The sequence below is a fragment of the Gracilinanus agilis genome, chromosome 1 (assembly GCF_016433145.1).
Source record: "Gracilinanus agilis isolate LMUSP501 chromosome 1, AgileGrace, whole genome shotgun sequence".
NCBI classification, from domain to species: Eukaryota; Metazoa; Chordata; class Mammalia; order Didelphimorphia; family Didelphidae; genus Gracilinanus; species Gracilinanus agilis.
In genome coordinates this window covers 684,062,088-684,070,923 of record NC_058130.1, presented here as the reverse complement: position 1 = coordinate 684,070,923, position 8,836 = coordinate 684,062,088, and positions in this window count along the sequence as shown.

The window sequence follows — 8,836 nt, the reverse complement described above, 5'->3', positions numbered from 1 at the left end:
GGCTTCTAACCAAGGCAATAGCCTCTTTGTTAATGAATGTCAAGTCACAAGTTCAAGACCATAATTGCTGAGGGTGCATGATATAGCAAGTTAAAAGGCAAAGGCTAAAACTGAGGCCCATGTTAACAATGATTAAATATGCTAAAGCAATTCCTTATTTTGGTTCAAAATCTTAAAAATTTATACTAAAATAATCACAAACAGCCTACTAAAATCATCACTTATGCTAACATTATTTAGCTATCTTAGAATTATAATTATGATTAACTCAATATTACTGAGAACATTAAAATCTAATCCTCATATAAGTGGGTAGGGGATTTTTCACTCCCAAGAATCATACTTCAATGGAACATAATATCCTTGAGCATATCACTAAATAGGCATTGAATGAAGGGAACATAAACTGGTATATTTAATGCTCGTGTCTGAAATTGGCAGAGGGACATACAAAATTTCAGTCATTGGGATCTTAAAGGTAAGAAGGATTCTGCCCTTCCTTTCTTGGCAGAAAAAGGCAGAAAGTATCATTATTGAGTGTGTATTACAATTTTGATTCTTGTTACCCTAAAAGGGAGATCTCAAGTGGACTACCCGGGATCTTGTGCTTTGATCTATGTTATTTAAAAATTTTGTCAATAACTTGGATATAAGAAAGATGCCATTCTTATTGAGTTTGCCAATGAATGAAAATTTAATTATTAATACACTATGTAACAAGTTAGATTCAATGAATATCTTTACAAGAGGTAGGTAGATGGCTCAGTAGATAAAGAGCCAGACCCGGAAATAGGATATCCTCCATTCAGATCTGGCCTCACATGTTTCTAGCTGTGTGACCCTGGGCAAGTAACTTAACTTCAATTGCCTAGTCCTTGTCACTCTTCTGCCTTGGAAATGGTACTTAGTGTTAAATCTAAAAGTGATGGAAAAGGTTTAAAAAATAGCATTTTTACAACCTGAAATATTAGACTAAATCTAATGAAAATACATTTAATAGTCAAGTGAAAAACTCAACTCATATCTGAGTTAAAAATTTTAAGAATCAGCCTTGTAAGTTAGAATATGTAAGATGAAAGAAGTATGGCTAGAAAATAGTGTGCCAGTCAGGAATGGGGAGATATTTGAAAATTTTAGTAGAATGTAAGAGCAATATGAATGAAAAATGCCTTATGATTGCCAAGAGAAATAATACAAATGTATTACAGATTGCATTAATTGAAGCATATTGTGCAGAACAATGGTGATGATGAAACTATTGTTTTGTTCTACCTCAGACAGACCACATCTGGATTCTCATATACACTCAAAACTTCAAAGAGGTGAAAGACAGAAAGAAAAGCATCAATTTACTGAAATATTCATAGTAGCAGTTAGTGTAAAGCAATGAATTGAGGAGAAAAAAAATTAATTCTCAATCATTGGTAGTGGGATATCTGGGTCGCAGTATATGGATGTTATAGTTGCTTTTGAATTTCAAATTACTTCCTAAGGTGCACTAACTACAAATTCTGTATTAGTATTATGGGATATGAATACAAGGGAGTATTCTCTAGAAGAAAATGATGAACATGAAAAATTTAGAGAAGTATATGAATTAACACAGAATTGAGTAAGTAGAATCATTAAAACACTACTTGTGAATGTCTTCAGAAATATAAAATGGAAATAACAAATAATTAAAGGGTTTAAAGAAGAACGAAGTGATGCAAAATTATAATAACCATGTTTGACTTCAAAGAAGAGTAGAAAAAATGTGCCTTCCTTAGTTCTTTGCAGATATGGAAGACTACTAGAATGGAACACTGAATATATAGTCTCACTTGATTAATAATTAGCTAATTTTGTGGAATGGTTCTTTTCCCCTTCCTTTTCTTTTTTTAATCATCAAAATATGATTAAATGAGTATGGAAATAATGGGGGTATATTTACAAATTATTGTGATGTAAAAACAAAATATATCTTTATGTATCTATCCATCTATCTATTTAGCAATAAAAAGTAAATAAAAAAATTAGGGAATAAGAAATCATTCATCCCTATAATTTGTCTAAATCCTCAGAGTCACTTAGAGTGCCAAATGTGAGGGTTCCTCCTCTATTATTGATTATATTGGGTGATGATTTGAAAATCTAATACTCTCTAGTTAAAATCCATCTTTCATTTTGTCTGATAGCTCCAGTTCTAGAGTACATCCCATCATTTACATTGGTTCCCAGTAGGTATTTACAGGTAACACCCTCTATGCTTATTCTTCTGCAGGAAATGCTAAAAGATTACAAGCCAAGAATGCCACCCTCTGAATGAAAATATTCTTAGTCACCTGTAGAATCTTTTTCACTAAGAAAAAATAATAAAAAGGGGAAAAATCAAAATAAAACAAATAATTTACTTTTTTTAGAAGACAGTTCTCTGCAATGAATGTTAAGTATACATTTTTAACATTTTCTTACTAAAGATAAGATTATATATTTTTTTAATTGTAAGACACTTCAGATTTTACTTAGTTCATCCCTTTCCTTTTATAGTTAAGGAAACTGAGATCTAGAAAGAGGAAGTGACTTACCCAAGATTATACCCCAATTATGGAAAATAGCTAGAATTAGAACTCAGTATTAGGACTCATAATTTAGCATTTTGTACTGTGCTTTCTCCTAAGGATTACTACAAAAATATCAGTTTATCATAGTGTCTACTGCATAACAAGAACTTAATTTGGTGGTGTTGTTTGTTCATTTTATTGTTATGTTATTGGTAATGTTAATTTGTTTCATTGTTATGAATAAAATGTTTTTGTTATGAATAAAAATTAATCTTTGAGATTTTGTAATAAAATTTATAGATATTTATTAGTAAAGAGAAAGAAAGAGATAAATGAGTTTTCCAGGCTATGTAACTTAAAAAGTCTTCAGCCAAGTTAATTCTAATTCTAATACATCCAGTCCTATATTCTCCATGGGCCCAGTTAACCACATGGACAGGCAAGACAAATTAAGTGCAGTCAAGGATCAGGCTTGAATTCAGGAAGGGATTGGAGCCCATGGGCCTGAGTTACAAGATTCCCAGCCCCACATCCCACAACCACCATTTTCCAAAAAAGACTTTACAATAGATAAGTGCTGGGAAGCCCAATGGCTACAAGAGAGCTCCTTTCACAAGGCCAAATAATGGCAGAGAGAGCTAGGCCTCTTCATGTGCTGGCTTTTCAAACTTAGTCCAAACCCCTTTCCTAAGATCCTCCAATTGGCCAGGATTTTACCTCAGTCCCCACATGTCACATCCCCTGACTTCCTATGGTGTAGAATCTCACTTGCCAAACTAGCAAATTAAGACATATGACTTTGTGAGTCCTGTAACATATGACTTCAAGGATCTGATAGCCTTCTAAATATTCAATTCACACATTATTCTAAGCATAGGTTGAGTGTGTACATTCTAAAAGCATTCAGCTAAAAATGGAGAGGAAGTAATAATAAGGGCATTATAGATTTTCTTGTTAGGGGCCAAATTTTGAGGTGGTATGTAAAGGAGCTTATTTTCATAGAATAAGAGTAAGAAGGGAAAAGACTTCCATAGAAACAAGAATCAATATTATGTAGTAAACTTTAAATGTAGCTTCCAGGCATTAGGATTATATTATTCCATTTATCCACTTCTTTTACAATATGAAGGGTTTTCAACTATTAATGATATACTTAATAGACCAGTGATTTCTATGCTATTTAAATTAGGATTCTCTAGCACAATTGGATCTCTGAATCTATGTTGCTTTCATATACTACTTTGCTTCTTAAGGGGAATAAATTTTGTCTGATTTTAAAAATGATTTTCTTATTCACTGATTTTTTTTAAGATATAGATTTTGCAACATTACCCTCACCAAGGTATTTGCAGTGTGACCCACAACAAAGTGGACAGAGTTAACAAGACACTAGATTGTAATGAAAGATTTAGTTTTCTAGCCATTACAGGAAATGGAGAAAAGGTAAGAGTAGAAGTAGAATTGGGTAGTTCTAGAGAATCTGAAGGGCAACTGCAAGTTTTAAAGGACAGTGGTGGCAAAACTTTTAGAGATAGTGTCAGTCCCTACTCCCCCAATGACCACATGCCATGTCCTCCCCCTCTACCAAGTGTTGGATGGACCCCTCCCCTCCCTTACCCCACACAGGAGAGGGAGAAAGCTCTCCCACTGGGCTGCTAGGCAGAGGGGTCAGTGAAATGAAAAATGTCATCATGCATAGTGGAGAGGGGGAGAGGAACTATTCCACCTGAGTCTCTCTACCTTTCTAGAAACAAATTCTGGCAGAGGAGGAGGGGAGGATGGCTGTGTGCCCACAGAGAGTGCTCTGCATACCATCTTTGGCAATGTAATGAAGAAATTAGGAAATTAGATATTTAAGGTAAGATAACACCCAGGCTGTCTCTAAAGACCTGAGAGTTCCATAATGGAATGAAGCTAGGGTTTCAAGAGAGAGTGTGGTTTGACCAAGCTGAAGGAAGGAAGTTTTGGCTGTGTGGTCCAGCTTTGCCAAATATCCAAGGAGCTGACAGAGTAGAATATCACTGAGAAGGAGAAGATGTATTCAATCAACTATCATGGCCTAAGTAGAGGGAAGGTCTTGGTTATCTGCTGGTGGCCAGCAGATTTAACTACCTTACTCCCTAGAGCTCTTGTGGATTAACTCCCTGTGTATATGACTTGTTCCTGGTTCCTGTGACATCTGTGATCATCTTGTAGCACAATGGACAAATGTAGTAAGAAGCCCACTCTTATTCCCTCCACTCTCCAGCCCTCTCTTATTCTAGTTAGAGGTTTAGCTTAGTTTAGACCTTAGTTTAATTAAATCATTTGGTTATTCCATAGTGTAGTAAACCCTTCTCTTCCACTTCCCATATTTAATACCAAAAACCCAGTTTGTTTGTACTTCCTGTCTCCTCTAAGCCATTAAGAACCCATATCTTGAAGTTACCCACATCACTGGCTTTCCCTGGTTTACAGATTGTCAGCTGACCAACCATCATTCTCCGAACCTCCCATCCCCTTTTGGTTTTTCTGTGTTTACCTGTCAGTCCTTCCCTTGTGAGGTGTGGGAGTGTCCCCAGTTTGTCTGGTATCTAGTTATTCCCCTATTCCCAGTATTTTCTTTTTCAGCACCCATGCCATCAGTTCGCCATCATCATTATATGAGGTTGGAGATTTTAGTGAAGGAATTCAAGGGAAGGTATTTGAGTGTCACAAAAGCATGACATAGACTTTTCCTATTATAAGAAGTTTTGCTTTTCAGAGCTTTAAAGGAAAGAGGATTTTTTTCCCTTCTACTAATTTAGTTAATAGTAATAGTTGCTTAGGGATATGGAGTAGGAAATGTTGCAACAAAGGTGTCAGTATCACCAGGTTTTTTGATAATGCATTTGTGGGCTAAGCTTTTCTTTCATTGTAGTTTTATTCCTAGTATGCAACAGGCAAAAGTGAAATATTCAGATCATAGCAGGAAGGAGAGCTTTTCTAAGCAAGTCACTTATTCTACCTGCCTCAGTACGTCTTCTAAAAAATGAAAATACATGATTCTTCTTATGGCAAAATGACTGCAGGTTACAAGATTATGGTACACTCCAAATATAAAAGTTTTATTACTTCTACAAATCAGGAATGGGAGAATTGAATTGACTGACAACTCTCACTGTCAGCCAAGTTAAAGGTATTTTCAAACCATCTCCTTTCTGATAAAAAAATATTAATGGAAATAAGGAAAAATACAAAGTAGTTAGCCTGGATCTTCAGCTGACTTTTAGAGGCAAGGCAGAGAATCATTAATCATTCACTGGGGTTAAAGGGAGAAAAGTAAGTCAACTTTATTTTGTCTGTGGACACCAGAAGTATAGAATGGAAATTTTAGAAGAAAAAAAATTACAGCTACAATGTACAGATGCATGAATATAATTATTAATTGACACAGAAATTAAAAAACTATTTAAATATGAGTTCTTCATATCAGGAGCAAAGAGACACAGGGACTCTCATTCTTTCTAGAACTGTTTTTAAAAAAATGAAAAATGACTATTATGTGCAAGGAAATTATGTAGGCAATGGGAATTATGGATCACAAACCTAGTAGGACTCCCTTTATCTTGATGAGCTGAGCAGAACTTTCTCTACCTTGTACTAAGTATTAGCTCAACAGTTAAAGGACTTCCTTACCAATCCTTCCACTCTAAGGATCCTACTACAAGAACTTCCTTTGTGATAACATCTGTTCAGGGAGGCAGTTCCCTGAATTTCAGGAATCTACTTATTCATTAATGTCTGGATATATTATCCTATCAACTCACTCTTGCTATAGCCCCTCCCAATTTCATTTTGCCTGAAGCCTTTCCTCTCCTTTGTGATTTAAGAATATTTGTCATGCTGTTCCTTCCTGGAGTTTCAACCAAGGTGAATGGGGCTTTCTTGCTACAAAACTCAATAAACCCTCAGATGGACTTGATACTCAGGTCTGGTTATTTCTGCTTCATTAATGAAATACAAAGATTAAAAATGCCACCATCACTATCCTCAGGGAGCTTGCATTCTACTAGAGAGGAAAGGCATATCCACAGGCAAATACTTTTAAAGGTAGACTGTTATAAAAAAAATTAAAGATCCAAAATAAAAGAAGTAATTTTGTTTAAAACCCTTTCCTTCCCTCTGTGTATTGGTTCCAAGGCAGAAGAGTGGTAAGGGTAGGCAATGGAGGTCAAGTGACTTGCCCAAGGTCACACAGCTAGGAAGTGTCTGAGGTCATATTTTAACCTAGGACCTCCCATCTCTAGGCCTGGTTCTCAATCCACTGAGCAACCCAGCTGCCCCCTAAAAGAAGGAATTTTGAAAAGGGAAGGAACTCACATTTTTAGATGAGGATGTCAGGGAAGCTTCATGGAAATTAAGGTACCTGAACTAAGCCTTGGAGGGCTTTGATATGTAGAAATGAGGAAGTAGTAAACTGTGGGAATGGTAAACAGGCTATATACATAAATTAAAATAGGAAGTAAGATGACTAGTTTAAGGAATAATTCCAGTTTGACTGTACCATACATGTGAAGGAGAGAAATAAGGGTCAATATTTAGATTAAGGTTTGAATCTCAAACCTATTGGCTTTTTGCATGATAGGCATTCAATGTATTAATCAAAATATTGAGCTTTATTTATCTCCACATGTATGGCACAGTACTGTACATTTTTTGAGAAAGAAATTAACATGACCTAGTCTGTTGGCTCTGTGAAGGACTCATTAGATAGGGCTGGGATTAAAGTAAAGGATACTACTTAAAGAATTCAGATAAGCAAAAATAACATGATGGCTGAACTAGGAAAACGATGATAAAAAATGTTATGGACATAGACAAAGCTTGACAACTGCTTATTGAACATGGTTCTTGAAAGGGGATAAATCAAGTTTGACTTTTAGGGTTTGAGGCTGCATCAAAGAAAACGAAAAGAAATACAAATACTGGAACTATTGGCATATTTGAGAGAAAGATGATGTGTTCATTTTTAAATATCTTGAGTTTGAGTTGCCATTTTGGCATCTAGGTAGACATGTTTGGCAGTCATTTTAGAAATACTAGACCAGCTTCCGGGTTAAGATGGCGGCAGAGTAAGAAGCAGCTCTAAACCTCTCCTGACCGAAACACACAAAACTCCTCAAGGGGACATAAAAACAAGTCCAGACGAACGGAGGAACCCCACAATAGGGCACAGCGTGGAAGGTACGTGGAATCGAGACATTTCCAAGCTAAAAAGGGCTCTCACTCAAGCGCGAGCTGAGCAACCGCCCCACCCCCATCCCCTCCACACTCACCTATAGCTCTGAACCCAGCTAAAAAGAAATAGAGCAAGTTTGGGGCACCCATCGAGTCATCAGCAGCTCCGGGACCTGTTCCTGAGAGCAGCAAGACTTAGGACCCCATTAAGTCAAGAACGCACGCGAAAGCTGAGCGCGCGCGCGCGCGCGCGGGAGCGGAAGCTGGGAGCAGAGCACCGGCTGAGCAGAGGCGTGGGTGCCCGCTGAGCAGAGGCTTGGGTGGAGGCAAACACAACCAGGAACTAAAGCCCAAGTGGGGAACCAGTGCAGACGGGTATACGACTGTGGAAGTAGCTCCCTGAGACTTGTAAAGAAACCTCCTGCAGAGGTTCAAGCAAGGGAATCCACCAGGGGGCTTGACCTTGGAAAAAACTAAAACTCAGTCCTCAGGAGCCAATAGATCTCAGACAGACACTGAGAGCGAGGATAAACCTGAGAAGCTGCTGGGCTAATGATGGCTAACCAGTTACAGGAAATTCAGAAGAGAAAGAATAATAACAAAAAAAAGAAGTCTTTAACACTCGACAGCTTCTACACAGAGAAAATCCAGACAACCGAGCAAACAGAGGAGGAGAACAAACAACCATCCAGACCCTCCCCAAATAAGGAAAACTCCTCACAACCTATGGAAGAGTTCAAATCTGAGATTTTGAGGAAAATGGAAGAGATCTGGCAAGAAAATAACAGTTTAAAAGGTAGAATCTTGCAACTGGAAAGCGAGGCTCAGAAACCAAATGAACTGATAAGCAAATTGAACACAAGAAATGACCAGATTGAAAAGGAATACCAGAAGATTATGGCCGAAAACAAGAAGATTATGGCCGAAAACCAAAAGATTATGGCCGATTACCAGAAGATTATGGCCGAAAATCAATCCCTAAAGGCTAGAATTGAGCAAGTAGAAACTAATGATCTCTCAAGACAACAAGAACAAATAAAACAAAGCCAAAAGACTGAAAAAATAGAAGGAAACATGAAATATCTCAATGAGAG